The sequence below is a fragment of the Motacilla alba genome, chromosome 11 (assembly GCF_015832195.1).
Source record: "Motacilla alba alba isolate MOTALB_02 chromosome 11, Motacilla_alba_V1.0_pri, whole genome shotgun sequence".
Taxonomy (NCBI): Eukaryota; Metazoa; Chordata; class Aves; order Passeriformes; family Motacillidae; genus Motacilla; species Motacilla alba.
The window spans coordinates 10,541,079-10,559,438 of record NC_052026.1 but is presented as its reverse complement, the minus strand read 5'-3'; positions in this window follow the sequence as shown (position 1 = coordinate 10,559,438).

The following is an 18,360-nucleotide window of genomic DNA, read 5'->3' as shown; positions in this document are numbered from 1 at the left end:
AAAGTGTGCTGCAGGAATGCCTTAGATTTTAGGGCAAAGCTAATTTAAACTTCACTAGCAGTATGATCTCCTGGGATACTGCAGGCAATGTTGATTTTTATCCGCAAACTCTTCTCTTAACTGTTGCCAAGGTTTTAGATTTTATCATAATGTATTCACAAATATTTATGGAAACTGTAACTCAAATATGCATTGGCTAAAATTAAACATATTTTACACAAGGTAGCATCAGTGCCAGTTTATATAAATAAGTGTTATTAGCTGCTTCAGCAGGCTTATTTGTCATGTTTAGGAAGAAACACCTTTAAATCCTGACAAAGCTGTCTCATAAAAAGAAATCTTAAATCTGTGGTTGTGGCTTACTTGCCAACACACCTTATCATTGCGTGGTAGCTACTGCAGCAGTGGCCACGATGCTCAGAGCAGGGGTTGCCTGGACTGGGGCTGCTCCACAGGAGAGCCAACAGCTCATGTGCTGTACAGAGCACAGCAGGGCAGGGCTGGAACTCACACACTTGGGGAACCCCCTATCTCTGGATCCCAAGTGTTTCTAAGGAATGAAAATTTTCCCATGATTGATCTGACTATGGGAATACTTTGGACACAGAAATGATGCAGGTAAAATAATACTCATTGAAACTTGTTCAGAGAAAATAAGGAAATGCAATATGAGAACACGTCAACTTCTGTATGTTACAGATACGGAACTGGTTCAGTGTAATAAAAGAATCATGGGAAAAGCAGAGGCAGAGGAAACAAAGCAAAGAAGGTACTCAACATTTCCATGGCATATAAACCTAAATTCAATATTTTAAGTGTGAATATTTACTGTTAGCCCTGCAACCTCAAAAATGCCTACAACATATGCATGTCATTCATGATTTTCTACAGTTATAATTCAGCATGCTGCTCAAGTTGTTGGGAGAAAATTTGTGGAGACAAAAGGCAACACTGAACAATAGCAAAATTAACTTTGCAGTAACCAAAGCTGGAATCCAACTCTGCTTCAGATAAACTCAGATAAATGGATTTATATATTCTTTGCACTTGAGTTTATATTTAATCCAAATAACACTAGCTAAGGGCATCCCCCTGCAAGGACAGTCATAATGCAATAAATATTTTATCTCATTCTGCTTCTATTTTAGCTCAGTCTGATTATTTGTACCTGGAAAACATTCTTATTAATCCCATAGCACCTTCCCTCCTATGTCATTGAATGAGCTTATACAGAAGTTTGTGCTGTCACAGCTTGGACTTAAGGTCATGGTATCACTGAATGGTTGGGGCTGGAGCCATCTAGTCCAAACCCCATTCTCAAGCAAGGCCACATGGAGCTAGTCACCCAGGACCACATCCAGGTGCATGTACTGGACCTTTTATAGCTCTTTGGCCAGAAGGAAGATGAACTTCTCTGAGCCTATTGGAAAGGGAATGGTTATCAGGCAGAGCAGATAAGCAGAATACATGAGTTATAAAAAGAGCACATATGGTATGCATTTAAAATGAACATTTCCTCATTGATACATGACAGTGATCACCTCACACTGCAGTCACCTGTAAGTGTGGAACCACAACAAAGCCTCAGTGATTGACAGAGCCCACTAAGCTGCAGCAACAAAGCTTCAGACTTGTACCTGTAGACTTCCATGGGTGCTGAAAACAGTTTGTACTGTTTTTTCCTACTCCTTTGGACTAGGTTGTTGCTTAGGTGAGGCCTTGTTCCATCACAAATACTAGAGAGGTGTGTCTGTCACTGTTAAAGCTCTCAACTAATTTTTAAATCTAGTTATTTTCTTGACAGGATTTTTTAAAGCTCCTTTGACTCCAACAGACATGAACAACTCCATGAGCTCAGTCACCAGTTTGGATTTTGCCTCCCCCATATACAGTGTGGGACTAAACTGACAGTCCTGCCTTGATCTGTTAGGCTGGTCAAATGAAAAACAGGAAAGGAAGAAAACCTATCTGTATTTGAAACACTTATTCCTTTCACATGTTCTTTTCAGTTACACGTTGTGTTGCATGACCCTCTATTTCCAGGCCTTCTTGGATGTTTTCTGTTTCCACTCTGTATGCAATACAACCACATTGGAACTCTGCTGCAGCCCACCAGGATTGAGAGCCAGGTACTTCTCATAATAGGAGGTCAAACTAAATGAAAGTCGGAGCCCCACCAGTTCTCACAGCTGAATTCCAACATTGGATATGACATGGCCAAGGGGAAAATATTGGATTTATTTTTATGAGTTAGTCATAACCCTAATGCCCTTAAGAGGTACTGTGAGAAGTGAATCCATTCATAAGGCCAACAAGGTCACTTTTAACTTGTAAAAATAAATCCAATATTTTTCACTATGTCTTATTAGGTTCGTACAATGCAGCAACCACTGTGGTTTGTTTTTAAAACGTCACTTCCCACAGCTCATATTGCTTTTCAGCATGATTCCCCTTTCCCATGTTCCTCAGCTCCCAAGGTCTGCATTGTCTCTTTCACTGCCTTTTTTGGGCATCAAAACACATCCTGTTACTGAAAGTACTCTTGAGCTTTATGTTCAGCCTCTGCTCTAACACAACTCCATTGTCAGAGTCTCTTTTCTGCCTCACACGTTTAACACATCCCTGGCATTTCTCTCAGCTGATCCCACACAGCCTCAGCCTTCCCCGACCTGTCTCAGTGCCTCCTGCCAGCTGAACTGCAACCATCAGAAATCCAGAGCAGTATTTGGAATTTGTTGGTTAGACTGGTCTGACAAATAGTCTCATAGCCAAAATTTGATAACTTCTTTTCCTCCCTCCTTAAGGCTTCAATAGCTTTGAAGAGGATGGAATAGCTGAGATGTGACCTGGGATACTTGGCTCAGCCCAGGAAATTTGCCATTTCAGACTATGAGAAGTCCTGCAGACCACAGGGCTGTTTCAATTTGAACAGCTTTTCTCCCCACAGACAGCGAGAGCCCGTTACACATCTCCTTTTTCTCCCTGGTAGCCACGCCATAATCCACAAACAGCAGGAAAAGGCAAAGGGTATGGAAAGATACAGCCTTAGAACCCAACAAGGGAGGTTTCAAGTGACTATTGACACACACAGGAGTGGGAATGTTTGGGATGGCACAAGTCACACCCTCTTGTCTGCAAGAGGAAGGGCAGCACTTTGTGCCCAGTGCAGTTTGAAGAGCTGAGCCTCAGAAAGCCAAGAGGAGATTGCAGGAGTAGGACAGCAAGTGTCTCAGAGGTGGTGAAAGGAGCAATGAGATACTCATCCCTTCCAAACACAGATATTATTTGAAATAATAAATAATATTTCAGGAATAATGCTAATACATCAAGAAACCAAAGGGAAGCAGTGCATTAAAGATTATGGACAGAGCAGAACAGTTTGCTCTCAATATAATTCAAATTTTTTGGCCAGCTTCCACTTCTGGGCAGAAGCTTTAGGGGCATTCATAAAAACCTAATTAGAAAATAACATCTCTCATGAATTATTAGCTCTTCTCATATCTGGTTGTAATAGATTAAATTAAAGTCACAAAACCAGCAAAATATACTAAATCAATTAAAGGGAAAAATTTTATGTCAATCACAGTCTGTTGCTTGCTCTTAAAACACTGAAAAAGAAAAGCCAAGAAGCCTCTCTAAAAAATATTTGCTTTTCCCCTACAGGAGTATTCAGAAGTTTCCAAAAGCCATGAAGCTTGTATTTTCTCTCCCCCTTATCACTAAGCAAAACAAACCAAGTGGAAAACAGTTATAGGAACTAAAAATCTATCTCTTGTTTTGGTTTTGCCCATGTATCCATCTGTATGTTCCCATTCACTTAAATATGATGAGCATGTATTTTTACTGCTGAAGACAGAGCAGAATTTGGCTTGGGTTGATCCAGGTCTATACAACCATAATTTACTCACCCAAATATTATCCAAATTCTGAACAAGATTCCTTCCCAGTAACAATCTTCACTCCCTTTGTGCTGATGTAAATGATTTCACCAATGACTGCACAAGGTGCAAAGGAAAATCAGACCTTCAGCTGTGTCCCAGTGAGAAAAGGCTCTGCACAAGCCCAGCAGCTCTCACTGTTCCCACACAGCCCCGAAGAATGGCACGGCCACATCTTTATCATTTCAAACCTCCAGCTCCCTGCTCGAGTAGCAGCCCCACATCACACAGTGCAATTTGAAATCTTGGCACTTGGCTTTCAATAATTCCCTGTTAGATTACTGTCTGTGGAAGAGCATATAACACAACTGCTACAAATGCTGGGAGCAAAATCTTCAATAACAACTTAGCGCATATGATAACTTTCCCAATTTCCTGCATCTACACCACCTATCTCTTTACTCTGGTCTGTAGCAGCTTGTTTCTTTATTGAACATCTGCCTTGGGATCCCCTGTCATAAAAAGTAATAAACACATCAATCCAAAAGAAAGAGTATTGCATGACCCAAAACTACTTAACCAATCAAATTGGCAGCTGGTAGCAGGAAACTAAAGGGATAAAACTCCGAGGTGCTTTTAATACAGTGTATTTCTAATGATATTACACACCTGCTGCCATTTTGCACACCTAGCTGCCTGAGTGCTTCCAGTAAGTTAATTATAGTTTCTAGCACCAATTATAGATTTCAACCTTTGTGGAAATACAAAGCAATGGGATTAATTTGTAAATCTACTATCTCCCTGATATTTGACAGCTATTGCTTTGATTCTCCTTCCTACAAAATACAGATGGATTGTCTTGGGAGAAAAAAAGCATTCTTTAACCAAATAATAATAAAAGAGCACAATAAAAATGCCTTGTAGCTTATTATCTACAGACCCCACAACTTGTAACTGTGACTGTAATTATAGCTGTTCGAGTTTCCCCTGCAGGTTTTGCTAAACAAACAAATGAAAAAGATACCCAAAAGGAAAAACCAAAGCAATTTGTGCTCTCCAGTTATCATTATATAAATATCCATAGATTACTTGCATAGAGAGAAGATCAGATCTAATCTTTCACCAGAGTTTCTTGTAAATTGGAAATTACATTTACTTCAGGTGTATACTGTTTGCCCAGTTCATATCCAGCTGTAAATTAGAGCAGTTTTGCCTTTTGGGAGAAAAACCTCACTTTTGAAATGTGTCTTATTGACTGTGTATAGATTACCAGCAGCTGATCCATGGAGCAGATTTGAAGGTAGAACTGCCTAAAGGCAACTTTCTTTATTGATTGTAGATTGATATTCAGTTGATTTTTTTTAAAAAGCAAAATAAAATAAAGATGCAATCTAATTGCCAACTTTTTGTAGGAATAAGAGAAACAGGGTGCCCAGGGAAGTGATGGAATCACCATTGCTGTAGATATTTAAAAGCTCTGTGGACATGGAACTTAGTGACATGGGTTAGAGGTGAGCTTGACAGTACTGGGGACACTGGTGGACTCAATCCTAAAAGTCTTTCCCCTCTCCAAATAAGTCCATGAGCCTTTGATTATCTCAGACTGTACTGGTGTTTGACAAGCTATTTGTTCTTCATCCTGACACTCACATTAGCGTGCCTGGGTCACCTTTCTTTGCAGTGCTCCCCTTTGTTTAGGAAGGTGAAGAGGGGAGGAAGGCTGTGGCCAGCTGGCACCTGAGCCTTCAGTATTTGCAGAGCCACAGAGGTTCTTGGGGTGCTTCTGGATAACACTAAGGCCTGTGCACCTGCCACAGGTGTCCCTTAGCAAGAAAAAGATCCTAATTTTGGGTGAAACATGCTGAACAGTTGTTTTGAATACAGTGTTTGCCTTCAAAGCTTTATCACAATAAAAGCCACAGGTAGCTCCCTGAGCCACAATACCCATGAATTCCCACTTGCTATGGAGTTCAGGCTCATAATGTCACACCTGTGTAGGTAAGCTGATTTCTGGTAGGACTGAGGGTCCCAAACCAGCCATTTCCTTACAGGCATTAATAATGCCTCCCTTCCATTCTCATAAAACCACCAGAAAGTTATTCTGTTATTTAATTCATTTTGGTTTAAACTGGTCCTTGTCTGATCACACAGCACAATTACAAACACACTTCTTTAGGAAACCACATGAAATGATTTATTCTTATGAAAAATCTCTGCTCAAAAATTTACAAAACTGAGATACCAAGCCCTAGCTTGGATCCAGCAAAGCACTTACACATTTTCCCAATTGAAACTCAAGCAATTTAAATCTAAATATACCCCCAAGTGCACTGGTGGTTTGGGACTGAAAAGCTCAATGCCCAATCCAATTCTACTCAGTGTCACACTGACTATTAAAATCAAACATGAGTTAAGAATGTGCATCCATTGTGGATAATTGGGGAAACTGTTGCACAGCCAAAGCATTTTAAATAACATTACCCTAGTTTTACTGGTGTAAAACAGAGAAAGCTCTGGTTTTCTCAGGTTTACCAGAAACAGTTGTGTGAACAGCAGAACTAATGAAGACTAATTTCCCATAAATTCAAATTATCACCAAAATCCTGCTCCTATGCCCTCACCACAACAGTTCTGCTGTCTCCCTGTGTTTAGTGTTTCCTCTCACAGGACACAGCCCTTGCTGAGGCTGCCTGAGCAGGACAGTGATGGGCACTTCCTGCTGGTTCCTCCTCACAAGGGACACTGCTGTCTGTCACTCTTGTTTTGCCTCATTCCAAACTTCACAAAACAATTTCAGAACTTCAGTCACTGAGACTTGAATTTTTATTTCATATTTGAATAAATTTGGCCATAAATTCAACCGCCATAAGGACAAAGAGTTAGAAAGCACCAGAGTAAACAGAGCTCCCCAGCCAAGGGCACAAAGCCTTGTTCCTACAGATGGAGGAGTCCTGATGAAAAGTGTCCATGCCTGAATTTGATCCCTCTATTAATCACAGGACATATTCAATTATTTACTCTACCAAAGGCAAGACTTAATGCAAAACACTATATTAAACTCAGAAATATGGAGAAACACTCCTACTTACCTTTCTCCTTTCAGGCATGTCCATCAGCTTCTTCCAAGCTTCATGAGTGCCTCCCCATCACATTTCTAGGTGCCTTCTTTGCCACAGACTCAAGCCATTCTCCTAGGCAGCTGGGAAATAAATGAATTTTTGCACCTGTGCTCCCATTTCCTGTCATCTCAGACTAACTCCAGCTGTGGATAACCATGTCCATTGTGGTTTGGGCCCACAGAGGGGTGGCCTCTTGTGCGTCAATAAATTGCAATTTCCCCTAACAAAGAAATCTGTTCCTGTCTATTTGATGCCATTATTTTGATTCCTACCTAAGCCCAGCTTATATGATAACCACCTTCATGGCTTAGAAAAGGCAAATTGAGGACATGAGGAGACTACTAAAGCAAAAAAATAACCCAAAATACCTTTTATTGCAGATATTTCCCAGATATCACTTAATTTTATCTATAAAAGAAACTAATAAAGCATATTCACCATTTGTAGAGTGCATAATATGATTAACTACTCCTTCCTACCTGGCACATCTCAGGTTTCCTGTAACAGCAATATTCAAATGAAAGTATTTACGAGGAGAAATTGCTGTAGCAGCAAAAGATTATACACTGGCACACAGCTTGTGAGATGTCTATGTATTTTTTCACTGCTGGTCAGTTCGCTTGTATCCCAAATTTTCAGTTTTGACCTTTAAAGAAAGACCTTACTCCTTGATACTAGTACTCCTTATAGAGCTCTGTAATATGCACCCCAGTAAATACACAGCATTTGAAATATATGTGAAGTATTTTATACCTCATTCCTCATGAAAACCCACTAGTAGATAACTGATAACTGCTTCTGATTTGGGGCAGTTATTTGGATGGCTGTAGCTCTTCACTGGTGTTTGAGGGTTTTTTTTTCTTCTGACTGCACTCTCTCTAAACTGCTGGCCAGGCCACTTGCTTGAGGAGGGTGGAACTGAAGTGCAGCCCTTCCTTTCAGAGTGCATTATTCAATGATGGGCAGGCAAAATTACTTCACTGGGTGTTTATCTGCCCTCCTAATGGACATGAGGTCTAAACCCCTTTCCCTCTATGACTTTCCTGTGCTTAAGTACCTGAGTTCCCTGAGCTAGAGTTTGTCTGCTTTTTAGCACTGGGCATGGCACAAAGATTTATGTTGCTCTGTGTGACCATACCAGTCATCCATCACTATTAATTACTAAAAAATCTTTCTCCTTGTTTTTAAAAGCCCTTTGAATTAGCTTCCATTATGAAGCTGTATCACGGATGGTCAAATGCTGGTGAACAAGGAGAAGGCAAACATTCTTGAACACACCTTTGTGATCTATCTGTGCTGCTATGTCAGGGAGAAAGTCAAGGGATTTGGGTGACTAAAGAGGACTTTCCTCAGCCAAGTGTAGCTGAAAGTTACACAAGCAAGTTACCTCATCTCTCTCCAGAGTCAAAGAGAAGAGATAGACTTCTTCAGTGACAGTTCATGCTAACATGAAATAAATACTAAAGGCAGGTGGAATGATTAACGCTCTGGAGATGCTTCTTGCTATTCATTCATTATGGAAACCATCTCAGAATATGGAGCTAATTGTCAAAAAATCTTTGATTAGATAAGATGAATGCTCATTTTCCCAGGGGTTCTAAAATTACAACCTTGTATGTAAAAAAGGAAAAAAAATATAAAAATATAAGGAGAATTTATTAATTTCTGAACACAGCTATGCCACTTTAAAAACAAAAGTATTATTTTCTTCTACTGAAGATGGGGAAGTCATACTAAGAGTGAACATGACAGATAGTTTTGTCTGCCAAAAAAAGAAACAGTACAGGCTACCATTCTGCTTCATCTAGTTGTTACACCAAGGTAAAAAGAAGTTACTTAATTTCTTTTCATAATAAGAAACAAAACAAGTATATTTAAACAGTGCCAAATCCTTCCTAATGAGGGATCTGCCTGTACATATTCTGTATTTTTCTAACTACCAAACCCATCCTATCCCTACGTACCCAGTGGGACCATATTCATCCCACATGCCAACAACAGCCTTCTGCATGGCACTTGCCACGTCTGACTGGGAAGGAGTTAAAATCCTAATTTTTCTATTGCATTTCACTTTAAAGATAACCCTTTTTTTATTACAGCCTGGCTCAAACCCTTGGCTTGCACTGACATTGCTCAGCAGAGCGTTTGGTTTTCTCTTTACGTTGCATTTTAGCCAATGCTGTGTTTTATAAGATAAAATGATAAATGGCCTGACTTAAATGACCGCAGGGTATCTACTTTCCTGCTACTCTATTTAAAAGGTTTCTGTGAACATTTTACACACCTTATTGTGTGACTGTGGCTGTCTAATAGCAAAGGAAACAATAGCCTCTGATGTCCACAGAGGCAGGGCATACCACACAGGTGCCATGTTTTACAACACCACTATATCTTGTCATTCAGAAGTGCTCCCTGAACAAATTGCCTGTCATATTTAAAGATAAAATCTGACAGTGGCAGAGCTGACAAGTAGTCCTCAACCCTGACATACAACACGGAGCTGAATTTTGCTAGATTCATTGTAGATGGATTTGTCTTTAGAGATTCACAGCAAAGCTAACTGCTGGCAGAGCAGCAAAAATTATTTCAAAACATTGCTAAGTGTCAGACTTTATTAAATGGTTGCTTTAAAAATAGGGCTAAAGCTTCTGTGTTAGATTTAGAAAAGAACAATACAGAAATGTTTTTACATATTTTACTTCTCCATAAAATAATGATTTACAGTGTTTCTAAATAATAGAAAATCCTGCAGTACATTTCAGGATTGCTCCTTAGCACTGGGATTTTCATTACACTACAGGAACTTGTATTCCTCTATCTTTTGCCCCGTGAGGCTCTAAAAGGTGCATACAGTAAATGAGAATTAGGAAGGAGTGACACAGTGTTCAGCAGTGCCCATCCACTGCTCAGCTGGTGACTGGGGGCAATCAGAGGCTGCCCTGGGAAGCAAATACTGATGTTTACCCCTGGCAACACCAAAGGAACAGAGGATGGAGGCTACAGAACTGCAACACAAGTAGCGCTGGCAGATGGGCAGAGGCAGGGCAGGTCCTCCACAGGCATGTTGAAATCCCAGCCTGCAGCTACATTCAGATCAGCCTCGTTTTGTTCTCTTTTGGGGTTCTGAGGGGTAAAGAGTCACATACATATTCATTTGCTTATGCAGCTCTTTGTAACCATTTTATGGCTCCATCAGATACCTGTACATTCAACTCCCTCCCTGGCCACAGAATGCAAACTTTTAAATGTATAGCTGGAGAGAGTTTTCTGTTCCTGTTTATTAGCCACTAACAAGGAGCTACATGTTCGTTCTCAAAGTGGAAAAAACAGGCATAAAACATTATCTGCAGTTCAATGTGTCACATTGTGTCAAACCATTTCACAAAGACAGCCTTGACGTCAAGATGTCTTTTCACACCTACTGCCAGCTGAGTGCTGAACTGATGCAAAGGGGATGTGCCAGCAACAGGGCCTGCCTGCCCCTCCCCAGCCACCCCTCCACTGCCCCAGCACCCTGCTGCTGCCAGAACCCCGTGCCGAGCTGGAGCCAAATAAACTGAGGAAATATCAGTGGGAAAACAGGCCAGGACACAGCCGTAGGTGAAGTCAGCAGGTGTCCCACAGAGAGCAGGTGAGGGCAAGCAGGACACAGGGGAGCAGACAGCTGAGTGCCATCAGCAATCACAGGAGAGCTGTCACAGTGAGCAGAGGCAAAATCACAGAATGGCTGCAGTTGGAAGAGACCTTAGAGATGTTCAAATCCCCTGCACTGGGCAGGGACACCTTCCCCTAGATCCCACCCAAACTGGCCTCAAAGACTTCCAGTGCTGGCGCATTCCCAGCTTCTCTGGGCAACCTATTCCAGTGTCCCATCACTACCACTGAGTTATGTTCCTTCAAGGAAAGGGACCCTCCTCACTGGGTCAAGGCCAGCAGTGAGTGCAAGTACCTGTGACAAAGCTGGGAAAGAGACCAGGAGGGTAAGAGGGAGAATCGTGCCCTCTCCCACAGTGGGTGAGAGCAGGAAGGTGAGAGCAGGGGGCTGCAGCCACGCTTCTGAAGGGGTTCAGGTGCTGCCGTGCAACTTGAACTTCTGACAAGCCAGTGCTGATGTAGGAGTCTGGGCCAGGAGGATTATGCAAGTGTCCAAAAGGGATGATTGACATCAGTTAAGTCAGGATCAATGACTGGAGAACCTACTGCTACATCTTGCATCTAAAACTGACATGTGCAGAAGGCTGTGGAATTACAAAATAGAAAATTAAGTGGTTAGAGACAGGCAAAATCTCAGCTACAGCCTCCACCTCGAATTTATATTTCAGCCACAGACCTGCCATGAAAATCAGGATTTGAGTTTAAGAATAATGGTTGAAAATGCCTTTCTGTGAATCAGTAATCTGGGAATCAGAGGGGCAAACAAACTCACCCTGCTTTTGTTCAGATACACACGAGCTCAGTGTGCAGGATTACTACCCAGTCATGGTGTCTCCCTGTGCTGGTAAGTCTGGGGCAGGTTTGCTGCCAGAGTGTGCACAGTCCTGCACAGTGTGGGGAAATAATATATGTGATCGTGAGAGGGAGAAAGTTCAGGTGTAGACACAGCTCACTGTCTCCAATGAAATCACCCCAGCCCAGCCCAACCCCAGCCCCTCAGCTGAGACCCATGCCATGTGACACAGCAAAAAACCATCCAGGTATGGATGAATTCTGAATTCTAATTGCTGCTCTAACTTGATTTTGGCAACCCATTCTGAGTCCCTCTTTTACTGTACATCTCAGCTGGGTCCCTGGGCTTCAACCCCAGGAGTGGCTCTTGTGTTTTTCATCTGTTGGATAAAAATATCTGCTGCTGTCACCAGCTGCACTCAGTCCAAGAAGAAAATAACCCAGACTTTACTAGGGTGACTCACATAGGGATGCTTCTCACTGTCTGCAACAGAGCAGCCACTTAGATGAATTTTCTCTCTCACAGAACTTTTCTATAGCATGGACCTACTAGTCATTACACTACAAAAATCTCCCTAAGTACTCCATCATCCTGTTTCAACAAGGCATGACTTTGCCTTAGAAATAGTGTTAGCAAAAGATGTAATTGTCATTCTCCTGGGCTGCATCAAATCTTATTTAAGGATGGATCTCCTCTCAATTTCTCTTAGAGGCACTTTACCCTAGAGAGAGCCAATCCATTATTGGAAGGAGATGTTCTGACCCCATTAGCTGGGCAGATGTGTGTTTGAACTGCAGAGCTCTGAGCATCCTCAGTCCACGATGAGCTAGCTCAGGCGATGCTGTGTGGAGGGGATGCATCCTCAGAGATCACTTTGCATCCTGCTCTGTACCAGGCAAGGGCTGAATGCACACTGCAATAGGCACCTGAGGGATCACTATGTCCAGCAGTTCATTGAAATGAGGGAATTTAAGGGTATGCAGATAAATGTAAAATGCTGGGAAGTCTAACTTTGGATGTATGCTATGCTTTTTAAAAAAAGCATTGGAGAGAAATTCCTTATGATTTATAATCCTCATATTGGCATGTACAAACAATCTGTGTGTTATATTGAAATTTTTTGAAAACTGCTCTCTTCCAAGCTTGCTGAATGCATATTTGACTGTGGCCCCCTGAGAATACCAAAAAATACATAATAATAATAATAATAATAATAATAATAATAATAATAATAATAATAATGCACTTGCAACCTTTAAAAGTGGAAATGTCATAACTTAGTCACTTGTGGCCCTGACTCTAATGAAAGTGCTGTTGTCCAATATGCTTTGCTCTTCATTGATTTTTCTTCTATCAGCTGGGAGTTCTGGTAAAAGAACAACAGATCTAATAATATCAGTAAAGCAAAGAAAGTAAGGAACAGTGAGCTCTTCAGTATATACAGGTCAAGCCACAATCAATTTCCAGATTTGAAATTTTATTTTTAAAATACATGTTTAATACAAGATCTTGTTCTAAGTCTATCAAAGCTTGCATAGTTTCAAGTTCCTGAATGACTGCTTTATCAAGTAGCCCAGACTTAGGCCCCAGAGGTTAAGCAATAGAGGAGAAACAAAAATAATTTAAAAGTTTCTGCAGCTAGTTGAACCCAGCAACAGCTCCTTAAACCACTTCTACATTCCTACGGTTACCATACCATAAAGCCACGAGATACATTGAAAAGCTTTGAATTTGCTAAGTAGGATTTCACTTCCTCTTGTTGTTAGAGGCCATTAAGTTTATTAGATGTTAGAAAAATACTTGTAAGCAGAAAATATGAAGCCTTATGAAAAGCACCCTTTATTTTCACCCTAATAATTAACATGCAGCTAGGAATAGGATAACAGAAACCTAATGAATTAAGTGCTGTTAGTTCCAAAGTCTTGGTGATAATTATGCAGCAGGATTCATACAGATCAGCTGAAATGAAATACAATTATGCAAAGAGGGCATCATATAGATCAGACTTGCACATATGTCCTTAGTAGATAAGCTGATTCAGTTACAAACTCTAAAATCATACTCTGGACTTACTGAAAAAGCAAGAATCCAGAGAGATACAAGCTTTCTTTACTTCTTTTTACCTATTTACAAACTAAGTCTGATTCTTCTGGTTTGAGATGATGGTTCTTTTATATGATTGATCTTGTAATAAAAAACCCAACACTTTTAAAAAATTTTAGGAAAAACTCACTTTGAACTATGGTTGTATGACCACAAAATAGAGACATTGGCTGACAGATAAATTGCACATCTGCCACTTCAGCAATATAACTTGAGACCCTTTGGATCTGAAATGAAGTCTCATGACCAAATGAAAAGAATATCTTTCAGCTATAGCAGAGTGTATAACCTTATGATATTTGCACCATTTGCAGGGTGATGACTGTAGGTAACAGGGTGCAAGAGCCTTTATAGTGAAAAGAAATCAAGTCTGTCCCCTCAAGAAGAATTTAAGTTCTCATGACAGATTTCCTATAGAAAGAATGGAATTAGGGTAAAATTCAAAATTCAACAAACATTGAATCCTGATTAGTTTCTGCCTCAATTAAGACCAGCTGCTCCTGAATGGAAATGCTGAAAGAGCACCTTAACCCCCACAGAAAATGCTGTTCTTGAGTCTCCTTGTGCTTGTGTCCCTCCAGCAAAGGCCCTGATTATTGCATCTTCTTTTTTTCTGAAAGGTCACCACTGCCATGTGTTTTACCTATTTTTAGGAAAAGTTAAGGAAAAGAAAACTATGATCTGATATTAAAAAAGGGGGGAAAAGGAACAGCTCAAGGCACTTTAGATCCCAGGGACACTCATCCTGGTCTTTCTTTCCTATGTGTATAGGATATATCACAATGGATTGTAAGAAATGTTTCAGACTAACACTGGTTTTGCAAATGGGTCTCCATACAGCTTTTACTTAAATCAATTAGATCTTTTTTAAAGCCAAGGGAAGAATGTTCTAGGCTAAGAAATCAAATTTCTTGGATGCCTTGCTGACTCTGAGCTGGAGTGTGTGTTAATAATTCTCTCAGTCAACTGTTTTACTTGGAGACTCCATTCCATCCTGGCCAATTTTATTCAAGTTTCCATCACCTCTTGGCTGGAATCTACTAATGCAGAACAATTTGCACACACAGCCTTTGGCCTTAAGGGAACTCCAGGAATTACAGAACACTGCAGTGCACCTCAGCCACGTGGCCATGGGCACATCAAATCACTCTGCTGATCTCTCCAATGGCTCCTGCCAGAGCATCACGGGGAATCTGCAGTATCAGTCCTTGCCTTGCTCTCCCACTCTGATCTCGGATAGCATGGACACAGCTTTCCACTGGGAAAGAGACACCTAATGACTATTCCTCTGACATAGTAGAACCCTTCACAAAATCTGATGTGGGTGAATATAAACCTGTGAAAAGAAACTCTTTAGAAACCATGGACATCCCAACTACCTCTCAGTCTATGTACAAGACACATTTCTTTGGCATTGCCTTGTTATAATGACTACACATGTTCTAAATTGCAAGCTCTATTGCAAGAAACATGGAGCAAACAGTTTATTCACTCAAACAGGCTGGTGCAGTGGTGGTGGGCACTGAGTTCCTACCACTCACATAATGTAACAGTTTGTGTCGGACCAGGGAAGTGGGAGGCTGCTCTGCCAGAAGAATGGGTTCTAAACCTAGCAGAGCCATATTTTTTTTTGCTGAAGGAAACACTATTACAGGGGGTAGAAGTCAGTCAGACTCATTTATGATATGAGTCTTACCAAAGGCACTGAAATTATTCTGTCTTCCTTACTAGAAGATTTGCAATATAACCAGTACTTAATTCTATCAATTCAAGAATAAAAACAAACCCTCCACCATCTATTTTATCTATTTACCATTATCAACTTGCCAGCATAGGCAGATGAGGATCACTTGGACTTGACACACAGTCCAGGTTGTGAGCGACGTGCCACTGAAGAGTAGACTCAGCATCTTCGAGTGTGCTACTTTGATGAAGTTCATCTCTCACTATCTGGCATATGGAGAGCTTACAGAAACCAATTTTGTCACCTATGAACCTGAAATTCCATGCACTGTAACTATGAGGTATTGAAAACAAGAACTAACATCCTCTGAAAGGCAAATGACAGACAAACTCATTCTTTAAGCAGTTTATTTGATAAATGTCAGGAAATTAGTAAATACATAACACAAACTTACGTATATCTTGCAGAGTTCTATAAATGGAGCTTAATAAAAATAGCAGTACCAAATGAAAAAGTAGTCAAAATAACCTAATGAACTGGCTTGAAAAGAAATGGTACTTCAGGAAATATCTGATACATAATTCTAAAGTTTTCTCACTTAAAGGTCACACCAGACAAAGAACAAAAGGTCACATCATCAACAAAGAACAAAACTTGTTAATAACATTACTGTTAATACTGAGACAAAAGGGAAAGAAGGGGCAGCAGTCAATAGAAGAGAAAGAACAGCAATAAAAGAATAGTGGAATTCTTTGATGCTGGATAATAATTTATTAGGATGTTCATCATAATAGCTAGTAACACAGTGCTCTCAGTAAAGTACTACCAGATTACCAAATAAGTACCAGACCAAAGTGCTAACAGGTGCATAACCAGCATTCCAGTTTGCTTCAACAACTCACCTTCACCTTGGTAAAAACAGCACAAATACCAACAGGGTATTTTCTAAGAGTTTCTTAATACAGCAGCTGAACCACCTTGTGAGGCGTGCAGTGGAAATACTTAAAATAGATCTAGAAGAGTGGGGATAGTATTATATTGTATCACATTATACACTGCATATTCTCCATGGAATCATTTAATTCCAATAAAATCTGTCTTTCCCACTGAGAGCTCAGGGACTTGGAATGTAACTAAAAGATTCACTGGAAAGTTTTAATCAAACCTTAGGAGGTCTGAAAGGTTCTATTATATGAGATATATTATTGTATGTTATGCAATTAAATATTGTGCTAAATATGACAGGGGTAGGACAGATTCCAACTCAACTCCCGGGTATAACTTTGGAGGACAACAAGTTCTATGAGAGCATCTTTAGTCTCTGTAAACTGAGCTGATTTCTTCAAGTGATAGAGATATGCCAGCAACAGAGGGTTACATAACACTCGTTCCAGTGCTGGCACTCAGATCCCAGCTGCACTTTTGACCTCTGCCTCAGTTTCTCTGTGTAAAGCATCCTGATATTTTTAGATAAAGAGGCACTTTTACAATATGAGTACAATTAGATAAATCAGTGAAGCTGTTGAGGAAAGGGACCCTGGAAAATTTCTTCATATTTCATATGTTACACCTTGAGAGTTACAATGAACTAGGAAAAGCTAAAAACTTGTGATAATAAAGAGGTGATTTCACTGCATTTGTTTTTTCCTTTTTTTTTTATGTAGACATTCATCTTCCACAAGAAACAAAGCTTCTCAAGATATATTAGAGAGCAAAATGCTCAAGTCATACATGCTTAGTTTCAAAGTTATGTTGCTACTCCAAGAGAGAAATCAATGTATACTATATTAAAAGCAATCATCACAGTCTTTCAAATGATTGGAGAGCTTAACTTTGAATGCAATTCAACCTAATAGAGGCTTTAATGGCTTTTGACAGATTGTTCCACTGATCAAGGGACATGTATGAAAATAACTGCCTGCCAAGCCCTGATTTGATTTTAAGAAAAGAAAACTGAAGGTTAATGGTAAACAGAAGTTGATTGTTCACATTTTCACTGAAATAACTCTATCTGACCTGTTCTTAGAAGCAGTGGAATAAAGGATAATGGGAATCTTATACACCTGACTTTTTACTTTAGCCTGTAATCAAGGGGACTAATCAGACCAAGATGTGTTGGCATGAAAGCAAGTATTTGACGATGGGGAGGGGGAGGAGAACAACTTTTGTGACCAAATTCTTGATCATCATGGACAAGCCCTGTAAAACCAGTGGAGATTTAGAGGATGTAAACCACAACATAACACATCCTTCTGGATTATGAATGTTATCTCCTAAGCAACAAGAAGAGAAACAGGAGTTCCCATGGTATGTGAAGTGCTTATGCCTAAATATCAGCATTTTAATGTGCTAATGTTATTGGTTATTTCTTGGCTTATATTTTACATGTTATTCAGCCAGTTCTGTAGCCTTTCTATCTGAAGTCTTTTTGTAATTGTATAAATTATCTTCTCTTGTTCAATGAATGCCCTCAGGCTAAGATGAAGAGGACAGATGAATGCAAATGAAGGTGCAAGCCCAGCCACACTGAAGGTGAAGAGTCAGTTTAGACAGGACAGAGAGCAGTGGTTCTGTTCAGGATTGCCTCTACACCTGGGGTGAGCCAGAATGGGGCAGGATGGGAGTCCTAGAGAGCAATGAATGCTGGTGGTTTGGCCAGAGTCCTTCATCACTCCCTAGCAACTCCCACCCTCTAAAGGCAGATTATTGTAGTCCTGAACTTTTCCCTCTTATGGGGAATGCAGTGGGTGTCTGTTTTTGATGAGGAACCTCATGCAAACAGAATTCTTCTTGTTTGGTCCTTCTCGGTGTCAGATCACTGTCCTGGTGGGACAGGACAGAAGATGAGCTGCAGTAACTTGAATCTCAACTGAGAAGCAGAATGTTTGGAGGTACTCAGTCTGTGGAGCTGTAGCAGGACAGAGATGGAGGCTGAAGCTGGGGGTGAGAGTTTCTCATCCCTGTTGCTACAGTGGAACAACCATTCTTCCCAACACTGTAATCTTGGTGGGAGCTGAGAGTGGTCAGCTCCCAGCAGAAAGCTGAGGACTGGCTGTCAGGGGCAGAGAGGGGTTTAGGGAGCCAACATTAACTTTGTACCAGGTGGTAACAATTACGAGAGGGATCCTG